Genomic DNA, 21680 nt, shown 5'->3' on the forward strand with positions numbered 1-21680 from the left:
TCACTGGTCTGTCCTGCTTATTTGTTACATTGAGAAGAAATGTTTGCCCTTTTGGAACTTAAATAAGACAAAGGATGATTCTGAATAGATTTTCCTAGGAGGAGTGACGTCTGTCACAAGGGGATGGGTTCTCTATGGGCTGCCCTCCTGCCTTGGGAAGCTGAGTGGGCCATCAGCCCCCAGAGCTCCCGGGCTCTGGCCCTCACATGGCTGAAGATTCCCACCTTCAGGGGGCATCTGGGGGAAGAAGGGCCACTGAACATTCATGTCTCCTTCTGCTCCCTCCATCACTGCACTCAACTGACAATGGGGCTTTTTTAAAAGCTGAAACCTGTAAGGGCGAAGAAAGTAGAAATGGACAGCATGTCGGGAGCTGGGAATCCGGTGGATCCAAGAAAGCTACAGGGAAGCAGGGTCAAAAGCAAGTGCATCACCTCAGAAAGGCCTAGAGCATGGACGGAATCCGAGCAAATACCGGGGGCGACTGTGGCGCGGCCAGCAGAGGGGTGATTGAAAGTCCGTGCAAGGAGTTAAGACCCATCCCTCCCCACGTCTGGCAGAAGAGTGCTGTTTCCACTCTGGTGAAGGAGAGCCGGTCTGTGCGATGGGAGGCTCAGCAGAGGGCGGGTGCTGCCAGAAAACCTGGGGCTTGAGGGGGAATCTAGATGGTGAGCCCTCCCCCGATTCTGACTGTGGGGACCTATAAACCGGAAGCCGGGCTATTCTCTGCCTCAGCGGGAGGTGCCATGATTCTTCTCAGGAATCTGGGCTGCCCAAGAGAAATATTTAAAGATACTGTCGAAAGAAAACCCGAAAGAGCTTTACTTGATATGAATATTTTATTGCACGAGAAATAAATGGTTCACGAACAGGGATACCTCACATCCAACCCTGGTATGAAGCTCAGAGGTGACGTTACAGCATGGCTTACCCAGGGAAAATGAGGAAATTGTTCAACCTTTACAGTGGTTATGACAATGGGGGCTTCCAGAAGGCAGGGGAGTGGTTAAAGGGGATTATCTCGTACGATTTTAGGAAGACGATCAACATGGCATTTATGATTATCAGAGGCATGTACAAGAAAAAATTGTAGGCTACGTTTCACTCCTGTGCATGAAATAAGCCAAGTTTAGTTTTGCTTATGTGGCTTAAATGGTTTTGTCTGCATGGGGGGTTTTCAAGTCTGATCTCCATTTAATTTTATGTTAGCAGTTCTGAGTATAGAAGGTCTCCTAACCAGGTGGTCTAGCAGATTCCTTCAGGGCACAGCCCCCCAGGGAATAAACTTTGCCACCACCCACTCCCCATCAGGTTTTAATACCGAGCTCTCTTAGTATGAATATATAGAGAAATGTCATCAGACATTTGAGGAAAGCCTGGAAAGGCAGAAAAACAATAAAAAAGAGACAAAGAAAGAAGTAAGATGAAAACAGTAACTTTTTGGGGCACCTGGGTGGTTCAGTCAGTTAAGTGTCTGCTTTTGGCTCAGGTCATGATCCTGGAGTCCCAGGATCAAGCCCCCCTAGGGCTTTGTGTTCAGCGGGGAGCCTGCTCCTCCCTCTCCCTCTGCCCCTCCCTGCTCATGCACACACTCTCTCTCTCTCTGTCTCTCAAATAAATAAAATCTTTAAAAAAAGAAAAGAAAACAATAACTTTTCAAAAGAGCTTTCCAAAGAAGACAAGGAAGAAAATGAACTGCTTGGGCAGATAAAGATAGGGTATCCACACAACAAAACCAAGGCGCTATAGAAAGGAACATTCAGAGAACCAAAAAGACCTCTGGAAAATTAAAGATAGGACAGTAGAAACAAAAGACTCAGCAGGAAGTATGAAAGATCAATGTGAGTAAATATGCCAGAACAGAGATAAAAAAGGCAGAAATGGACACTAGCAGCAGTTCTACGGGAGAAAATACAGAATAAAGTGGGGAAATTATTCATAAAAATAAATATATAAATAAAAGGAAGGTTTCCAGAACCTCAGGGCCTGAGTTTCTAGGCCAAAAGTTCCACTGCTTGTCCTGCCTAATGGGTGAAAAAGACCAACGTCATGGAATTTCAGAGCTCTGGAGACAAAAAGAAGATCCTTCAAGTTTCTAGAGAAAAAAAAAGGCAATCAAAAGACCAAGTTCAAGGATGGCATCAGATTGCACAACAATAGCACAAGAAGATAAAGTAAGAATCCGTTTATAATTCTGAAGGGGTTCTAACAATGCCAAGCAAACCTCCAGTTCTATATTCAGTCAAAAGAATCAATTAAGTATGAGCGTTATCATAAATTATCGGATATGCAAACTTCTCAAGATTCCCCTCCTCTGCAGTTTTCTTCAGGAAGCTGCTGGAACAAGGCTCCACCAAAATAAGGGAATGAGCCCAGAAATAGGAGGGGTGGGAGCTAAGAAACAGGTGCATGGACAGGGGAGGGATGAAAGGGGGGTTCCCAGGATGAGTGGGATCGTGGGCACAGGCTGAACAACAATTCAGCAAAGATGTCTCGGTGAAGAAGAGTTGGTAAAACTCAAGGCGTCTGAGTGCACTGAAGGGAGATGTACACACGATAGGAGTTTGGGATTTCGTGATGGGAATGTGAGAAATTATGGACCTGAAGGAGAAATGATGGTTACCTCCAGAGTAGGAGGTGGGGGCAGGAACAAGAAAGGAAATGAAATCAGAGTATCCTACCTGGCTCAGCTGTAAATGTGCTTACACAATCACGTAATGTCATCAGTGATCAATTACTATCTTCTAATAGTAAGAAATCAATATATGGTGACCAAAACTGGGAGAGTAAGATTTTGCACTATAGGGACATTATTTTGAGACACGTAGGTGGTGAATTGTAAAAACAAAACAAAACAAAACAAAAACACCATTAGAGGAGTTAAAAATGATTGCCTCTGGGGAATGAGGGGGTTGGGAGCAAGGGCAGGAATTACTGTTTGTCATAATAGATCTTACAGAGCCATTTGACTTCTATAATATTCAGATATGAAAACCAGCACCTGTAGGCAGAGGGCAGCTGATGTGCAGGTTGTACCTGGATAATGCTTTGCATTGTATTTGATAAGAGGCAAAAAGAGAATGAAATGGGGCAGGGAATCATCACGCAATTTAGCTCTTAATGGAAATAAAACAAAGGTCAAAGTTTGGTTTGGATATGGTTAGGTGGCCCAAGTTTGGCAGACCCTCCCTAGAAGCTCGAACTCAAAGCTACAAAGTAAAAGCACACACATTGTTTAATTTGATTCTCATTATACGGAAGGTGAGATTTTGTCTCCATTTTACAAATGAGGGATTTGAAACTCTCAAAGATGAAGTGACTTACCCGGCTCTTGAGAAGGAGGGCTGGGACACTGAACCCTGAGTTCAGCACTCCTTCCAGCGCCTGTTCCTCTAAAAGATTGAGCCTGAGCTCAAGGATGGATTATCGATTCAGAGAGCACACAGCCCAAGAGGTGTGTTTATTTAAACAGTTACTGACTAACCATCCGTAGTCATTGAGATGGTTACAAGATGCTTAACCAGGTGGTCATTATTTATTGACCACATGTTCTGGAGCCGAATCCCACAGAAAAGTTGGTAAAATAAGGGGACTCAGGTGCTGGCAGCTTTGGCTCAGAGCAGATACTTCCTTAGATATTTTGCCTTTCCTGCCTTGTTCTACCACCTGTTTTCAGTTTGTTGGTGTTTTCTGCCTATTCCTGCCTTTGGAAACACTTCAGCCTCACTATGTGGCTCAAGAAATGAAATCTTGCCTTGGTTTGAGCCACAGTGACCAATTTTTTCCAATTTACCAGGAACTATCCTGGTGTTAACCCTGAAAATCCTCTACCTTGGAAAATTGTACAGTCCCAGGCAGATGGGACAACTGGTCGACCTAGGGCAGGCATTTCTTACCATCTCTATGACTATGAACTAGTTCAGTCCGTATGCTCAAAGATGATCCAGCAACTTGTGAATGGTTCTTTGGGAACTCTTCATTTTGTTTCCAGGTCATGGCTTCCACGAACTTGAAAAGCAAGGGACACTTGCGTGCACATGCACCCATCTTGCTTTTCATCCCCCAACATTTCTAACTGCACAAAGATCAGGCTACACAATCTTGAGCAACTTATTTAAACAGCTTCAGATTCCTCCCTGAGGCTAACAAAGCTTCATAGGAATGATATAAAGATTAAATTGCACCATTTATAAAGTGTTTGCTATGTGTCAGAAATTCTAAGTCCTTTAGGTACATTATGATTTTTTTGTTTTATTTCCTATCTCCTTTCAAGAGGATATAAAGTTCATGAAGGTAGGGGGAAATATGTATATTCTGAATATTTGTTGGGTCAATAAATGAGGGATTTTATTTAGTCCTACACAAAACTGGAAGGTAGCTATACGCATTCCAGTCCCACAGATTAGGAAATTGTTTCTCAAAGGGTTTAAATAACTTGCTTACAGCAATGAATGGCAGACTCAAAATTCAGAATCAGGACTGCCCAAGCCAAAGACCGGGCCTCTTGGCCATTATGCTGAACTAAGACAAAGTATGTGAACCACCCACACGGTGCTGGGCCATAGTGGGATGATAAATCCCTCCCTCCCACTCTTTGACCATGGCAGCAGCCAGCACAGAGATGCCTGGCCTGTAAGCTTCCTCTATGCCTTTCTAGCACACTCAGGCCTGTTCCAGGAGGAAGGTAAGCCCAACAGAGCAGCATTAATTGCTGGTGACTGGTGTGCACGTCCAAACCAAGAAAGTGACACCTCCCATCCGTGCTTGTCTCTTCACATCATACTGGGAGTAATTTGACCTGACACCCCATCACCATTTGACAGGAATGTCACTGCCTGGAGACACAAAAACAATAAACAGAAAAGCCCCAACAGAGTGACAGTTAGGTCATCTGTGTGTGACAATTGTGAGGGGCCAGCACAAGCACATGGCGGGGGTTCCTCACTCCCTTCTTCAGCCCGAGGGCCCCACGCCTGTGTCTGGGTCTGTCCAAGGTACAGGTTCTTGGGTTTGCATGCCGGCCGTGCTCCCCCACAGCTGTGTCCTTACATGGCTCCTAGATCTCTGCTTCCGCTCTGTCACTTACATTTTCCTGCGTCTCCCAAGGCTCTCTGGGTTGCTGGAGCTTGGCGGCTATTCTTGTATGCACCTTTATTCTCTCTTCCACTCCCAGCATTCACCTGCAGGTGGGACATACCCCTTGTCTGCACATTTCTTTTCTTCTCCAAATAAGATAAAATAAAAAGAATCCAGGTGCAATAAGGTGGATTTCGTTGGAGACTTTGGCGCCACAGAGCCAACAACTAAAAATCTCCTATTAGACATTGTCCCATCACCAGCGAGGCCTCTTCCTGCCCCTTCCCCTGCTCTCACACTGCTTCACCTCCCACCTGCAGAATTCTCTGTCCTTCAATCTTTGCCTTTCAACTCCTCCCTCCCAAATCAACCCGGACATCCAAATTCTTCTCCTTTTGTTACCCAGAACAGAGTAGATTTCCCCCTACCTCAGAAACAAAGGGCTTTAGAAGGTGGTTGGGGTGAACTAGAAAGTGGGAAAAGAAAGATACCCTGTTGCCTTGTTACTAATATTAATAGCTGCATCGTCCTTTGAGATGACCCGCTTTTCCACTTTGCTCCCACGGCGGCTTGCCTGGGCTTCTCTGTAGCTCTCGCTCTGTGCTGCCTACTGTGGATTCATGCTGATGGTGCTGTCACCTCCTGTTGATCATGGACATCTCTCCTTGTGGTCTCCAGCCTAACATTCATTCTCCCGACAGCACAGAGCAGGTGTCCCAGGCTTGGAAGCTGGCCGCATTTAGGCTAATGAGGGTGGGTGTACGACCCCCAAAGGCACTAAGTCATAGCAGAATGAACTGATCACAACTGGACTCAAACCACACATGCGCCCAGAACCAGCTCTCACTGACCTTCTCTGTGCTTCCTCTGGCCCCGAAGCAGACTTTGGACTCAGGCCTCACATTTACTTCTGTGAAAAGTGGCTGCTCCCCTGTGGACTGTCCCAGGGTCCACTTTCCTCAGTCTGCTTACACTTTCTTCCGACTGGGTTTTTTTGAAATCTCCTCCTCCCCAGTGAAAATAAAACATGAATATATGGCAAAATTGCATCATACTGTACAATTTATTGGCATGTTTATCATTGCAGTGTGACAAATATGATGTATTCATTTCTAAGATCCCCAGCATTTCATTCCTCCTTCTCACACCCACCCCTCACTTAGGAGAATTTTCTCACTCAACTTTCCCTTCTGTCCCACCCTTTAAAGGAGTTCTGCATTTGATCAGAGGTCCCCAAACATACTGTGCAGAATCAGGAATCTGAGTACAGGGATTCCCAAAGGGATCAATCCTACATGAGAATATAACGTTTATAAATACCTATGCACCCAACATATGAGCCCCTAAATACATAAAGAAATAATAACAGACATAAAGGGAGAAATGACCTGAGATAGAATAGCAGAGGATGTGAATGCCCCACGTGCACTGGTGGATAGGTCACCCAGACAGAAAATCAATTAGGAAACATCTGCCTTAAATGACATGTGAGACCAGAGGACTTAACAGACCTACACAGAATGTTCCATCCCAAAGCAACAGAATACACATTCTTCTCAAGCACACATGGAAAATTCTCCAGGGTAGATCAGATGTGCAGTCACAAAACAAGTCTAAATGAAGTCTTAATAAAGGAGAAATTGAGGACTGGAGAGACTGGGGAAAGGAGACATTTGCTGTTGGGTTTCCAGGCTTCACTGTGAGCAATAGGTGAAGCGAGAAACCTCCACAGAGGGTATGGTGGTGGGGCAGGGGAGATAGGGCAAAAATAGGACAGGGATGTGGGTGAGCATGTGGAGGATTAAGGGTGGGACACCCTACAGCTGTGCCATCCCTAGAGTGGCCACTAGACACCACCAAATGTAGGATCTAAACTTAAGTAAAATTAAATAAAAGTAACAACTCCCATCCTCAGTTGCCCTCGCCACAGTTCAGGTGCCTCACCGGCCCCACATGGGCAGTGGCTACTGTTCTGGACAGCTGGATGGAGAACATTTCCAGCATCACAGAGAGTTCTTTTAGACCGTTTTGCTCTAAAAGTATTGTAGGGTGTGAAAAAATTAAAGAGAGGGGGTTTTTAAAAAGTATTTTGAGTTATAAATTAGATTTTTTTATCCAATGAGAGACACAAGTAAATGTTGGATTTTTACTTTTTATTATATTTATTTTTTTGGTGGTGGGGATACTTTGGCAGCTGACACCTGTTTCCTTTTGTGTATATCAGGAATAGAGTAGGTTTCCATGAGTACACTGCATTGGTTCTTGTTACAATGCGCTATCAATTGGGAGGTACCATAACATAGGAGAAAGAGTATTGGTGTTGGCTTCAGAAAAATCTGGGTTCAAATCCCAGCTTCTCCACTTACCACTTGTAGTCAAAGAATACTGGCTGAGAAGAGTAGCTCACTTTCTCACTGGCTTCGTCTTGTTCTACAAGAAGAGAGATGCCACGCAGTGAACATTTACTGAGCTCCAACTAAGTCTATCCTACAGTTCAGATCAGAGAGCAAATCAGATGGGGGAAAAATGGCTTTCCTAGAGGAGTTCTGATCATAGAGAGACAGAACAGCAGACAAACCAAATAAGTAACTGAAAAAAAAAAAAAACCACCTTGAGGATATCTTCACCTAGATATACGGACACATGACAATCTCAGAGAATCTGGAATGCAGGTGGAACTGAGCGTGATGTGAGTGAGTCAGGCATCCTTCAGTCCTGGTTTATCTTCTTGGGGCTATCTGTCCACCTCTCAATTAGTCTGTTACGGTTGGAGGCGATTTTTATCTATATCCATTAAGTCAGAACACTCATTGCTACTCAATCTCCCAGACTTGTTAGGCATTCATTGGCATAAATGAGATGAATTCATGTTTGCAAAGAGCCCATCACCAGACAAGGTTTTGCACCTGGAGGCTCCTCAGGTATAAAAAGATGTTTAGATTAGTTTGGTCAAATCAGGAATTTATTTGGCTTTTCTTCTGCCAGTTTTTTTTTTTTTTTTTTTTTAAATCCTGGCCATGGATCTGTGCATTCATAAAGTAGGACTGTTGTTTGAGTTTCCCTTTGAGCTTAAGATCTGGATATCTGGTGAGAATTATCCTTGGATAAAACCACTGTTTAAGGGACCCTACTCCCTTCCCTAGCTTTGACCAGATATTGAACTGTGTTTGTAGAAAGTCTGCAAAAAGTGGTGGTTTCCCTAAATAGTGTAAAGATGCATTATAGGATACCGAACCTCCTTGCCTAACCCTGTGCTTCACCAATTCACTCATCCATGTTTCTTCCCTCCTATTTTATGTCTTGAGCAACTGGGAAAATGAAACCACATGTACCAAAGAGTTCCTAACTACACAAGCCCTAACAAAATATAACTTAAAAATCCATTGACTTTTTCCTTGTCAACAGAACTCCTGTTTGTTAAGGAAGGCAATGCACTTAGCAAACAATTCTTGTTCCCAGCCTGCATGCAGCCAGGCTTGGTCTGTGATGTAGTTCTTAAAAACAAGAATGACAACCCTAATGTAATTTGTAGCATTAACAATCTCCATACAAATGTTCCCACCGTAGCTGATACCAAGGCACCAACGGTTAACAACTGGCACACAAGGTCTTTAAAAATTTAACTTGCAAGCTGGTACAAGCCAGCTTTGGCAGATGACAAAGAGACATTGGCTGGATTCTTCTGGGATTCCTGGAAATTTTTTTTTACCTTTCCAGCAAAGGAAGATAAATGCTACACATGCCATTGTTTCTCTATCCTTCTTGTCTTGAACATGGGTGTGATGTCTGAAATCTCAGCAGTAATCTTGCCATCAGAAGGCAATGGAGTACAATGTTCATGTGGTAAGATAGGAAGATGGAGGGAACTATGGAACCATCGCTCCAGTCATGGCTTGCCTACCTACCGTCTTCTCATTGTGAGATAAAAACAGAGCCCATTTTTTGCTAGTTGCAGGTAGAATGACCTTATATATGATGGGAGTTCTAAAATGAGTGAACAGGTAGAGAGACAAAGAGACATGTGAGCAATGAGTCATGCATCATAGCAGGACATTGAAGCTCAGGTTACAGAAATGTTGGGGCACCATTTTCCCACTCATACTATATTCCCGCCCCCCTAGTTTTTGGAGGTTCTATACTCTATTTCTATTATTTAAGAATTACTCTAGCAATTTTTTTAAAAGATTTTATTTATTTATTTGAGAGAGAGAGAATGAGAGATAGAGAGCACAAGAGGGAAGAGGGTCAGAGAGAGAAGCAGACTCCCTGCTGAGCAGGGAGCCCGATGTGGGACTCGATCCTGGGACTCCAGGATCATGACCTGAGCCGAAGGCAGTCGCTTAACCAACTGAGCCACCCAGGCGCCCTCTAGCAATTTTAATATATACTTAATAAAGTCTAGGGTTAACCTAAAGTTACTCTGTTCCTGAAAATTGTGAAGAACTTAGAACACTTTAAATCTGACCAACTTTTGTTGTTTGTATAACATTATTGCCAAATACTTGAGTTCTGTCTTGTTTTTAACTCTCCAATTATTCTCTTTCCCATTCTCTCCAGTACTTCTCCAACACTCCAGGTAACATATATTAACATGTCTCTTATGACTGGAAGTTTGTACCTTTTGACCACTTTCACCCATTTCTCCTACCCCTTACCTCCCACCTCTGGTAATCGCCAATCTGTTTTTTGTTTTTATGAGTTTTTAAAAATTCCACCTATAAGTGAGATCATACACTATCTTTTCTGACTTATTTCACTTAGCCTAATGCCTTTAAGTTTCATCCATGCTGTTACAAATGGTAAGATTTCCTTCTTTTTTATAGCTAGATAATATTCCTCTGTGTGTGTGTGTGCGCGCGCACTATTTTCTTTATCCATCCGTGGGTTGATGGGACACTCAGGTGGTTTCTATGTCTTCGCTATTATAAATAATGCTGCAGTGAACATAGGGATGCAGAGACTGTTTTCATTTTCTTCAGATATATTCCCAGAAGTGTGACTTCTGGATCATAGGGTACTTCCAGTTTTAATATTTTTTTAAAGATTTTATTTATTTATTTGAGAGAGAGAGAGAGAGACCCAGATGCCCTTCTAGTTTTAATTTTTTTAGGAACCTCCATACTGTTTTCCCTAGTGGCTGCACCCGTTTATTTTCCCTCCAAAAATATGTTCTAGAAATACCATGTACAGCATGGGGAGTATCATTAACAATACCATGTTGTATATTTAAAAGTTCCTAAGAGATTAGGATCTTAAAAGCTTTCGTCCCCCCCCCCCCCACACAAAACAACTATGTGAAGTGATGGATGTTAACTAAACATGGTGAGGTAATCATTTTGCAATATATACATACAACAAATCATTATGTTGTATACTTAAACTTATGCAGTGTTATATATCAATGCTATCTCAATAAAACTGGAAAAAAAGAGTAAGAATACAATCATTGAAAACAAAATAAAATGTCTCTCTTCTGTCTTTCCATATTTCCTCTATAACTGTAATTATTTCTGTGCTACGTTCTGCATTATTTCTTCAGATCTACCCTATAATTTGAAAAGACTTAATTTTTTTCTGATTTTTTAGCCACATCAATTCTTCTATTTCATCCTTCCATTGAGGTATTTATTTTAAATACTAGATATTTTGGATTTCCTCAAGATCTAGTTGGTTCTCCTGCAAATACACCAGATCATTTTGTTCATCTCCTGTTGCTCATACTTTCTATTCCTTCCAATTTCTTTAATCATACTAAATTTGTATTATTTTATAGGCTGCACCTGGCAAGTCAATTTGTGGGATAGAGGTAAAAGGCTGTCTTTTAGACTAAGGAGCAGGTCCACTCACTGGCATGTTGGTCACATTTAGAGACATGAAAAGAGGCTGGAGATGCAAAGGGCTCTAACTGTGGTGGAGTGGAAGTCCCTAAGGGAGGCATGAATGCTGTGACCTCCTTCACCAGCATGCCTGGATCTCTAGTGATGGGGAGATCATTACCTTACAGGGCAGCACTTTTAGATGTCAACACTTCCTACCATAAGCATTCTTTCAGTTTATTCATAGCCATGAGTGTAATTTCTGAAGTTAAACAAACCAGCTTAATCTTTATTTCTCTTACAACCTTTCAGATAGAAGAATCCAATGATATCCATTTTAAGCCAAAGTCATCAGACATACAGAGAGAAGTCATTGGTAGGAAGAAAGCACACTGCATGTAGTTGTTCCAAATCTCTAGCTGTATGGGGATTAAAAGCCCCTTTATTTGCCTTGAACCTAGCAGTTTCCAAGGTACCCTCTTTTTTTTTTTTAATTTTTTATTGTTATGTTAATCACCATACATTACATCATTAGTTCTTGATGTAGGGTTCCATGATTCATTGTTTGTGCATAACACCCAGTGCTCCACGCAGAACGTGCCCTCCTTAATACCCATCACCAGGCTAACCCATCCCCCCACCCCCTCCCCTCTAGAACCCTCAGTTTGTTTTTCAGAGTCCATCGTCTCTCATGGTTCCTCTCCCCCTCCGACTTACTCCCCTTCATTCTTCCCCTCCTGCTATCTTCTTCTTTTTCTTTTTTCTTAACATATGTTGCATTATTTGTTTCAGAGGTACAGATCTGTGATTCAACAGTCTTGTACAATTCACAGTGCTCACCATAGCACATACCCTCCCCAATGTCTATCACCCAGCCACCCCATCCCTCCCACCCCCCACCACTCAGCAACACTCAGTTTGTTTCCTGAGATTAAGAATTCCTCATATCAGGAAGGTCATATGATACATGTCTTTCTCTGATTGACTTATTTCACTCAGGATAACACCCTCCAGTTCCATCCACGTCGTTGCAAATGGCAAGATCTCATTCCTTTTGATGGCTGCATAATATTCCATTGTGTATATATACCACTTCTTCTTTATCCATTCATCTGTCGATGGACATCTTGGCTCTTTCCACACTTTGGCTATTGTGGACATCGCTGCTATAAACATTGGGGTGCACGTACCCCTTCGGATCCCTACATTTGTATCTTTGTGGTAAATACCCAGTAGTGCAATTGCTGGATCGTATGGTAGCTCTATTTGCAACTGTTTGAGGAACCTCCATACTGTTTTCCAGAGTGGTTGCACCAGCTGGCATTCCCACCAACAGTGTAGGAGGGTTCCCCTTTCTCCACATCCCCGCCAACATCTGTCGTTTCCTGACTTGTTAATTTTAGCCATTCTGACGGGTGTGAGGTGGTATCTATGGAGGTTTTGATTTGGATTTCCCTGATGCCAAGTGATGTGGAGCACTTTTTCATGTGTCTGTTGGCCATTTGGATGTCGTCTTTGGAAAAATGTCTGTTCATGTCTTCTGCCCATTTCTTGATTGGATTATTTGTTCTTTGGGTGTTGAGTTTGATAAGTTCTTTATAGATTTTGGATACTAGCCCTTTATCTGATATGTCATTTGCAAATATTTTCTCCCATTCTGTTGGTTGTCTTTTGGTTTTGTGGACTGTTTCTTTTGCTGTGCAAAAGTTTTTTATCTTGATGAAATCCCAATAGTTCATTTTTGCCCTGGCTTCCCTTGCTTTTGGCGATGTTTCTACGAAGAAGTTGCTGCGGCTAAGGTCGAAGAGGTTGCTACCTGTGTTCTCCTTTAGGATTTTGATGGACTCCTATCTCATGTTTAGGTCTTTCAACCATTTGGAGTCTATTTTTGTGTGTGGTGTAAGGAAATGGTCCAGTTTCATTCTTCTGCATGTGGCTGTCCAATTTTCCCAACACCGTTTGTTGAAGAGACTGTCTTTTTTCCATTGGACGTTCTTTCCTGCTTTGTCAAAATGAGTTGACCATAGAGTTGAGGGTCCATTTCAGCGCTCTCGATTCTGTTCCATTGATCTATGTGTCTGTTTTTGTGCCAGGACCATACTGTCTTGATGATGACAGCTTTGTAATAGAGCTGGAAGTCTGGAATTGTGATGCCGCCAGCTTTGCTTTTCTTTTTCAAGAATCCTCTGGCTATTCAGGGTCTCTTCTGGTTCCATAAAAATTTTAGGATTATTTGTTCCATTTCTTTGAAAAAGGTGGATGGTATTTTGATGGGGATTGCATTGAATGTGTAGATTGCTCTAGGTAGCATTGACATCTTCACAATGTTTGTTCTTCCAATCCATGAGCATGGAACGTTTTCTCATTTCTTTGTGTCTTCTTCAATTTCTTTCATGATTATTTTATAGTTTTCTGAGTACAGATTCTTTGCCTCTTTGGTTAGATTTATTCCTAGGTATCTTATGGTTTTGGGTGCAATTGTAAATGGGTCGACTCCTTAATTTCTCTCTCTTCTGTCTTGTTGTTGGTGTATAGGAATGCCACTGATTTCTGTGCATTGATTTTATATCCTGCTACTTTACTGAATTCCTGTATGAGTTCTAGCAGTTTTGGGGTGGAGTCTTTGGATTTTCCACATAAAGTATCATATCATCTGCAAAGAGTGAGAGTTTGACTTCCTCTTTGCCGATTTGGATGCCTTTGATTTCTTTTTGTTGTCTGAGTGCTGTGGCTAGGACTTCTAATACTATGTTGAATAGCAGTGGTGAGAGTGGACGTCCCTGCTGCGTTCCTGACCTTAGTGGAAAAGCTCTCAGCTTTTCCCCATTGAGAATGATAGGTTTTTCATAGATGGCTTTTATGATATTGAGGTATGTACCCTCTATCTCTATACTCTGAAGAGTTTTGATCAAGAAAGGATGCTGTACTTTGTCAAATGCTTTTTCTGCATCTATTGAGAGGATCATATGATTCTTGTTCTTTCTTTTGTTAATGTACTGTATCACGTTGATTGATTTGCAGATATTGAACCAGCCTTGCAGCCCAGGGAGAAATCCCACTTGGTCATGGTGAATAATCCTTTCAATGTACTGTTGGACCCTATTGGCTAGTATTTTGGTGAGAATTTTTGCATCCATGTTCATCAAGGATATTGGTCTGTAGTTCTCCTTTTTCATGGGGTCTTTGTCTGGTTTTGGGATCAAGGTAATGGTGGCCTCATAAAATGAGTTTGGAAGTTTTCCTTCCATTTCTATTTTTTGGAACAGTTTCAGGAGAATAGATATTAATTCTTCTTTAAATGTCTGATAGAATTCCTCTGGGAAGCCATCTGGCCCTGGGCTTTTGTTTCTTGGGAGATTTTTGATGACTGCTTCAATTTCCTTAGTGGTTATAGGTCTGTTCAGGTTTTCTATTTCCTCCTAGTTCAATTTTGGTCATTGATACATCTCTAGGAATGCACCCATTTCTTCCAGGTTATCTAATTTGCTGGCATAGAGTTGTTCATAGTATGGTCTTATAATTGTTTGTATTTCTTTGGTGTTGGTTGTGATCTCTCCTCTTTCATTCATGATTTTGTTGATTTGGGTCATTTCTCTTTTCTTTTTGATAAGTCTGGCCAGGGGTTTATCAATCTTGTTAATTCTTTCAAAGAACCAGCTCCTAGTTTCGTTGATCTGTTCTACTGTTCTTTTGGTTTCTATTTCATTGATTTCTGCTTTGATCTTTATTATTTCTCTTCTCCTGCTGGGTTTAGGCTTTATTTGCTGTTCTTTCTCCAGCTCCTTTAGGTGTAGGGTTACGTTGTATATTTGAGACCTTTCTTGTTTCTTGAGAAAGGCTTGTATTGCTATATACTTTCCTCTCAGGACTGCCTTTGCTGTATCCCAAAGATTTTGAACAGTTGTGTTTTCATTCATTGGTTTCCATGAATTTTTTTAATTCTTCTTTAATTTACTGGTTGACCCATTCATTCCTTAGTAGGATGCTATTTAGCCTCCATGTATTTGAGTTCTTTCCGACTTTCCTCTTGTGATTGAGTTCTAGTTTCAAAGCACTGTGGTCTGAAAATAGGCAGGGAATAATCCCAATCTTTTGGTACCGGTTGAGACCTGATTTGTGACCTAGGATGTGATCAATTCTGGAGAATGTTCCATGGGCAATAGAGAAGAATGTGTATTCCGTTGCTTTGGGATGGAATGTTCTGAATATGTCTGTGAAGTCCATTTGGTCCAGTGTGTCATTTAAAGTCTTTATTTCCTTGTTGATCTTTTGCTTAGATGAACTGTCCATTTCAGTCAGGAGGGTATTAAAGTCCCCCACTATTATTGTATTGCTGTCAATGTGTTTCTTCGCTTTTGTTATTAATTGCCTTATATAGTTGGCTGATCCCATGTTGGGGCATAGATATTTACAATTCTTAGATCTTCTTGTTGGATAGACCCTTTAGTAGGATAGTGTCCTTCCTCATCTCTTATTACAGTCTTTGGTTTAAAATCTAATTTGTCTGATATAGAAATTGCCACCCCAACTTTCTTTTGGTGTCCATTGGCATGGTAAATTGTTTTCCACCCCCTCACTTTCAATCTGGGGGTGTCTTTGGGTCTAAAATGAGTCTCTTGCAGACAGCATATGGATGGGTCTTGTTTTTGAATCCAATCTGATAGCCTGTGTCTTTTGATTGGGGCATTGAGCCCATTTACATTCAGGGTAACTATTGAAAGGTATGAATTTAGTGCCATTGTATTGCCTGTAAGGTGACTGTTACTGTATATTGTCTCTGTTCCTTTCTGATCTGTGCTGCTTTTTGTCTCTCTCTTTGCTTATCGGACCCCTTTCAATATTTCTTGGAGGGCTGGTTTCGTGTTTGCAAATTCCTTTAGTTTTTGTTTGTCCTGGAAGCTTTTTATCTCTCCTTCAATTTTCAATGAGAGCCTAGCTGGAAATAGTATTCTTGGCTGCATATTTTTCTCATTTAGTGCTCTGAAGATATCATGCCAGTCCTTTCTGGCCTGCCAGGTCTCTGTGGATAGGTCTGTTGCCAATCTAATATTTCTACCATTGTAGGTTACATATCTCTTCTCCCGAGCTGCTTTCAGGATTTTCTCTTTGTCTCTGAGACTCGTAAGTTTTACTATTAGATGTCGGGGTGTGGACCTATTTTTATTGATTTTGAGAGGGGTTCTCTGTGCCTCCTGGATTTTGATGCCTGTTTCCTTCCTCACATTAGGGAAGTTCTCTGCTATTATTTGCTCCAATATACCTTCTGCCCCTCTCTCTCTTTCTTCTTCTCCCGGGATCCCAATTATTCTAATGTTTCGTCTTATCGTATTGCTTATCTCTCGAATTCTCCCTCGTGATCCTGTAGCTGTTTCTCTCTTTTTCTCAGCCTCTTTATTTTCCATCATTTGGTCTTCTATATCGCTGATTCTGTCTTCTGCCTCATTTATCCTAACAGTTAGTGCCCCCATTTTCGATTGCACTTCATTAATAGCCTTTTTTATTTGACTTGGTTAGATTTTAGTTCTTTTATTTCTCTAGAAAGGGTTTCTCTAATAACTTCCCACTTTTTTCAAGCCCAGCTAGTATCTTTAAAGTCATGATTCTGAACTCTAGGTCCGACATTGTACTAATGTCCGTATTGAGTAGGTCCCTGGCTGACGGTACTACCTCTTGTTCTTTTTGCTGAGGTGATTTTTTTTGTCTTGTCATTTTGTCCAGAGGAGAACAGATGAATGAGAGAACAGAATGCTAACAGGTTAACAACATCTCCAGCAAATATACTCTATACAAATCAGGAAAGACCTGAAACCAGGGGACTAGAAAGGGAAAGAAAGAAGAGAAAAAAAAAGGAAAAAGAAAAAGATAAAAACAAACAAAAACAGAACAAAACAAAAAAAACAGAATATGATCAAATATGATCAGGCTAGTGCATAGATCAGTGCCACACACTAGCTTTGGGGCATATTTTGGTCTGTTAGAAGAAAGTGCCTGCTAAAATTTTAAAGGAAGAAAGACTTATATATGTACAAAATAAGGATTGATACAATGAAGGGATGGCAGATGACTGTAAAGATGAAAATTATAAAAGATTTTATAAAAGGAATTGATACAATAAAAAGTTGTTTGAAAAAAGAAAGAAGATTTAAAAAAAAAGGGAGAGAATGTGATCAGGCAGGAGACTAGAACAAAGCCATAGAGTAGTGATTTAGGGTATATTTTGATCTGTTAGAAGAAAGTGTATCTCAAAATTTTAAAGAGAGAACAACTTATATATATATGCCAAAAATAAGGGTAACTACTATGAAAGGATAAAATATGACTCTAAAAATGAAAAATAAAAAATGTTTTTTTAAAAAAAGGGATTGATAAGATGTTGGTTGAAAAAGGGAAAAAGAGAAATTAAAAAAACAGTTAAAAAATTAACTTTGAAAAACTAATGAATCAGGGTAAAAAAAAGCCATGAATTCTATGTGCAGTATTCCCCTAGCGCTGGAGTTCTCCCGTTCTCCTTGATCGGTAAACTTGGTCTTGGCTTGCTGGCTGTTCGTGCTGATCTTCTGGGGGAGGGGCCTGTTGCCGTGGTTCCCAAATGTCTTTGACGGAGGCTGAATTGCCCCACCCTTGTCGGTCCGGGCTAAGCAATCTGCTTGGGTTTGCTCTCAGGAGCTTTTGTTCCCTGCAAGCTCTCGGCACAGCTTTGGAGGACAAGAGTGAAAATGGTGGCCTCCCAATCTCCACCCGGAGGAGCCAAGAACTCAGGGCCCCGCTCCTCAGTGCGCCCCCAGAGAAAAGCAGTCACTCCCGTGTCCCCGGTCTTCGGCCGCACTCCGTGCTCACCCGGCCTGTGACTGAGCGTTTCTATCTCTGGCACCTGACTCCGTGTGGAGTCTCCAAACCCAGCAGATTCCTGCGGTGCACTGCCGCGCTGCTCCTCCCCGGGAAGGAAGGGGAGTCTCCCCGGCTCCACCGCTTGTTGGGTCCCTGCTGGAAGAGCAGTGGCCCGACTGGGCCGCGGATCACAGTTTATGGCAACCCTGAGCTGAGAGCCTGCACCTTGGCTCCGTCTCTGCAGCCGGCTTCCCCGCTCCGATCCCTGGGAGCTCTGGCGCACTCAGGCTCCCCCGGTCTTTCTGTGACCCCGAGGGTCTTGAGACCACACTGTCCCGCGAGGGTTCCACCCCCCGCTTAGCCACTGGAGCGACGTCCCTCAGCGGAGCCGACTTCTAAAAGGTCCGATTTTGTGCTCCGCGGCTCTAGCACTTGCCAGAAGCGGCCGACGGAGGCCCCCTCTCCCGCCGTCTATCCTCCCAAATATCGCCTCGGATTCACTTCTCCGCACGTCCTACCTTCCAGTAAGTGGTCGCTTCTCTGTTCAGAGAGTTGTTGCTACTCTCCTCTTCGGTCTCCTGTTGAGTTCGTAGGTGTTCAGAATGGTCTGATCCCTATTCAGCTGAATTCCTGAGACCAGACGAAATCTAGGTCTCCTACTCCTCTGCCATCTTGCTCCGCTCCAAGGTACCCTCTTAAGCTCTGCCTCCTTCATCCTGCAGGATCTCTGTGAGAAGAGTATCTCACCTGGGAGGCTCTGGGAGTTTCAGTGACTTGATCAGACCACAGGTTCTGAATAGTGGAGAGTTCAACGCAGAGTATCTGAGGCCAAAGGCAAGTTCTTGCCACTTCTTATTTTTGCCAGATCCTAGCCTCCCTCTGCCCATCCCTGTTGCTGAACAAGTATTTTGATTTTATTATTGGTTGTTGGCTGATTTATTTTGGAAGTAAGGATTGGCCATACCTGTGTCCATCCCAGGAATGGCACAAATTGGAAAACTCAGAAGAGGAGGGGGCAGCGTCTTCACAAAAGAAGACACAGAGGAGACCTCTCATTTGGAAGAGGAAATGTAAATGGGTTTGTGGTGGACAGTCAGATTCAGCCCTGGGCCTGCAGTGGCCTCTGCTGATAATGGGAGGTAAGTTGGGAACCCAACTCTGGGAAGCACGAGGGACATGATTTCTCAGAGGCTCTTTGCCTCAGTCAGAGCCCAGGTGAAAGGGAGTCAATCTGCCCTAGAGCCCTCATACTTGCTCTAGCTTCGGGTTCTACTGGCTGATACATGGTTTTGAGGTAGAATCCAGCCAGATTCAATGTGGATTTTGTGGCTTATCTCCAGAGGGAAGGATCATGGGGAGAACTAGCATCCTGGCAGCATAGAAACAGTATGAGGCATGGAGCTTAAGCCATCGGGTTTCAGTTCTAACTCTTCAACTTAATTTATTCTTCCAACAAATATTTACTCAGGGTTTACTCTATATCAGGGACCGTGGTAGGTGTGAGGACACAATGCGGAGCTGAACCAGACAGATGAGGCCTCTGCTCTCAGGTAAGGCCTTGAGCTTGCCCCGTAACAGCAGTGATGATTCTGTACCAGGGACAATGTCAAGTACTTTCACAAGGACCCTATGAAGAAAAAAGATGTCACCTGGTAAGACACCTAAAGCTTAGAAAGGTTACACAGTTGGCCCCAAATCCCGTAATCGGTAAATGGCACAGTCAGGTTCAAACACACATCTGTTGACACAAAAGCTGGTATCCTTAAATCTCAGGACTGTAGTTTTATGACCTGTGAAACAGGAAAAACTGAATAACCCTACCTTTTAATGGGCTTGTTGTTAGTATCAAATAAAAACAGTTTTAATTTCCTCCGGGCACACAGGTACCTGGAGTTGACAATATGTTCCTTGGCCATAAGTGTGGCCACATGATGAAGTTCTATGTAAGGAGAAGCACTGTATGGAATTTATGATCATACTCTTAAAGGGAAGATATAGTTTCCCATTCCTCTATTTCTCTTCCCCACTGACTGGGACAAAGGTGTATGGTGACCAGGAGGCTGAGAACAACGCCTGAAGTTTGGTGAAGCCACAGGACCATAGGAGCATGGACCTCCATCACCTAGGGTGCTGTACCAGCCTCAGACTTTCTATTGGCAGACTGTGGGAGGAAAATTAACCCTATCTCATTTAGTCTTCATTATTTTGGATAGCTGATATATGCAAATGAACCTATAGCCTTACCAAAATATATCCTTACCAAAATATTGCCTATGTAAAATGGCGGGCTAGCAGAAAGGACTTGTGACTGGGGATCAGAAAACCCTCTTTATCCTTTGTCTCTAACTTAACTGGGTGACATCAGGCAAGTCACTCTCCCTCTCTGAGCCTCAGAATACTTTCATGTGAAGTAGAAGTGATCAGATGAGAAATAATAACATCCGCTCCAGAAAGGTGAATCAAATGGTGTTACTTAGGATAGAGAGCTATTTATTCTGTACCTATTTAAGAAGTATCAACTATTTCAGGTACTGGGCTATTACAGGTATTGGGGCTCTAAAGATGAACAAAAATGGCCTTGTTTTGGTTCACAAGAAATGTGTAGTCCAGAGAAAACTGTCATGCAAGAAACCAGTTACAATCTAATGAGGTTGCAATTTGGCAGGCTGTCTGAGCATGTAATCGGGGCATAAAGAAAAGCACTCCCTAGATCTGTCTGGGAAATCTGGGAGGAATCCAGAGAAGTGGTGACAGCCTAAATAAAACTTGAAGAATAAGCAGAAATCTACCGTATAGGTTGGGTGGGGGAGGAGGCTAGAAAAGGGGCATACCAAGTGAAAAGAATAATATAATCCAAGGCGTGGTGGAATACACTGAAGGGTGGATCTGAAAAACAGAAGGCAACTCAAGATGGTGGCAGTGCCATCATGTTGGAGAGGCTGGGAGGATGTGAGGCTGCACAGATGAGCACAGAACAGGCAAAGAAGAAACACGGCTCAACGTGGGGCTGTGATCATTATCCTGGAGGTAACCGGGAGCTGCTGAAGGGTTTTAATAGGGAAGTGGCATGATCATATTTGCAGGAATAATGGTTGTAGCCAATATGTGCTGAAAGAATTCAATGGGTATAAAAACAGCAAGGGCACAAGTTAGAGATGATCTCAATAGTCTAGACAAGATGCTTTGTGCCTGACCACTTCTTTGAAAAGAAGATGGATTCAAAAATATTGAGGGAATATACTTGACTATTTGACAGGTCTTTTTCAGTACCCGGATGAAGGATGGAGAAGGAGGCAATGTCTAATTTAGGTTTCTGGCTGGAGGATGGCGAGGACTGAAGAGATGATGGTGGCGTTAACAGAGATCGGCAATGTAGGAATGTGAGCAGGCTTCTTTGATTGGGAGGGAAGAGATGAGTTGAGAATGGATGTATTGAGGGGAAGGGTCTGTGTGGCATCCAGCGGGGGGCCTGCCTAGTAACAAGTGTCTTAACAACCAGCTTTTGCTGGGAGCCCGGCACTGTTGTAAGTGTTGGACATATATAGTGGAGACTTTAGCCCTACACACGTATGATTACTCTCCCTGTGTTCAGAGAAGGGAACAGAGGCACAGAGAGTTTAAGTAACCCACCCAAGTCACGTGTCTGGCAAGTGGAAGAACGAAGACTGGCACCCTGGCGGATGGGCTGTGAGTCAGTGTGCCTCGCCACTAGAGCACACGAACATGAGCTATGAGGTGATGATGCTCCAGCTGGATGCCCAGTTCTGCCGCAGAAATCTGGGCTGGGGGGCATCAGCACCTTCACAGTGTGATGAACTTAGGCTGAGTGAGATCATTCAAGGAAGGAAATCAGAAGAGGGCCGAGTTTGTGGCTCTGGAAAACATCAGTATTTAAAAGCTGGGTCAGGAGACCTCCAACAAGATAACAAAAATGCAGGGAGCAATGTGGCCAAGACCATA

This window comes from Zalophus californianus, chromosome 9 (genome assembly GCF_009762305.2).
Source record: "Zalophus californianus isolate mZalCal1 chromosome 9, mZalCal1.pri.v2, whole genome shotgun sequence".
Taxonomy (NCBI): Eukaryota; Metazoa; Chordata; class Mammalia; order Carnivora; family Otariidae; genus Zalophus; species Zalophus californianus.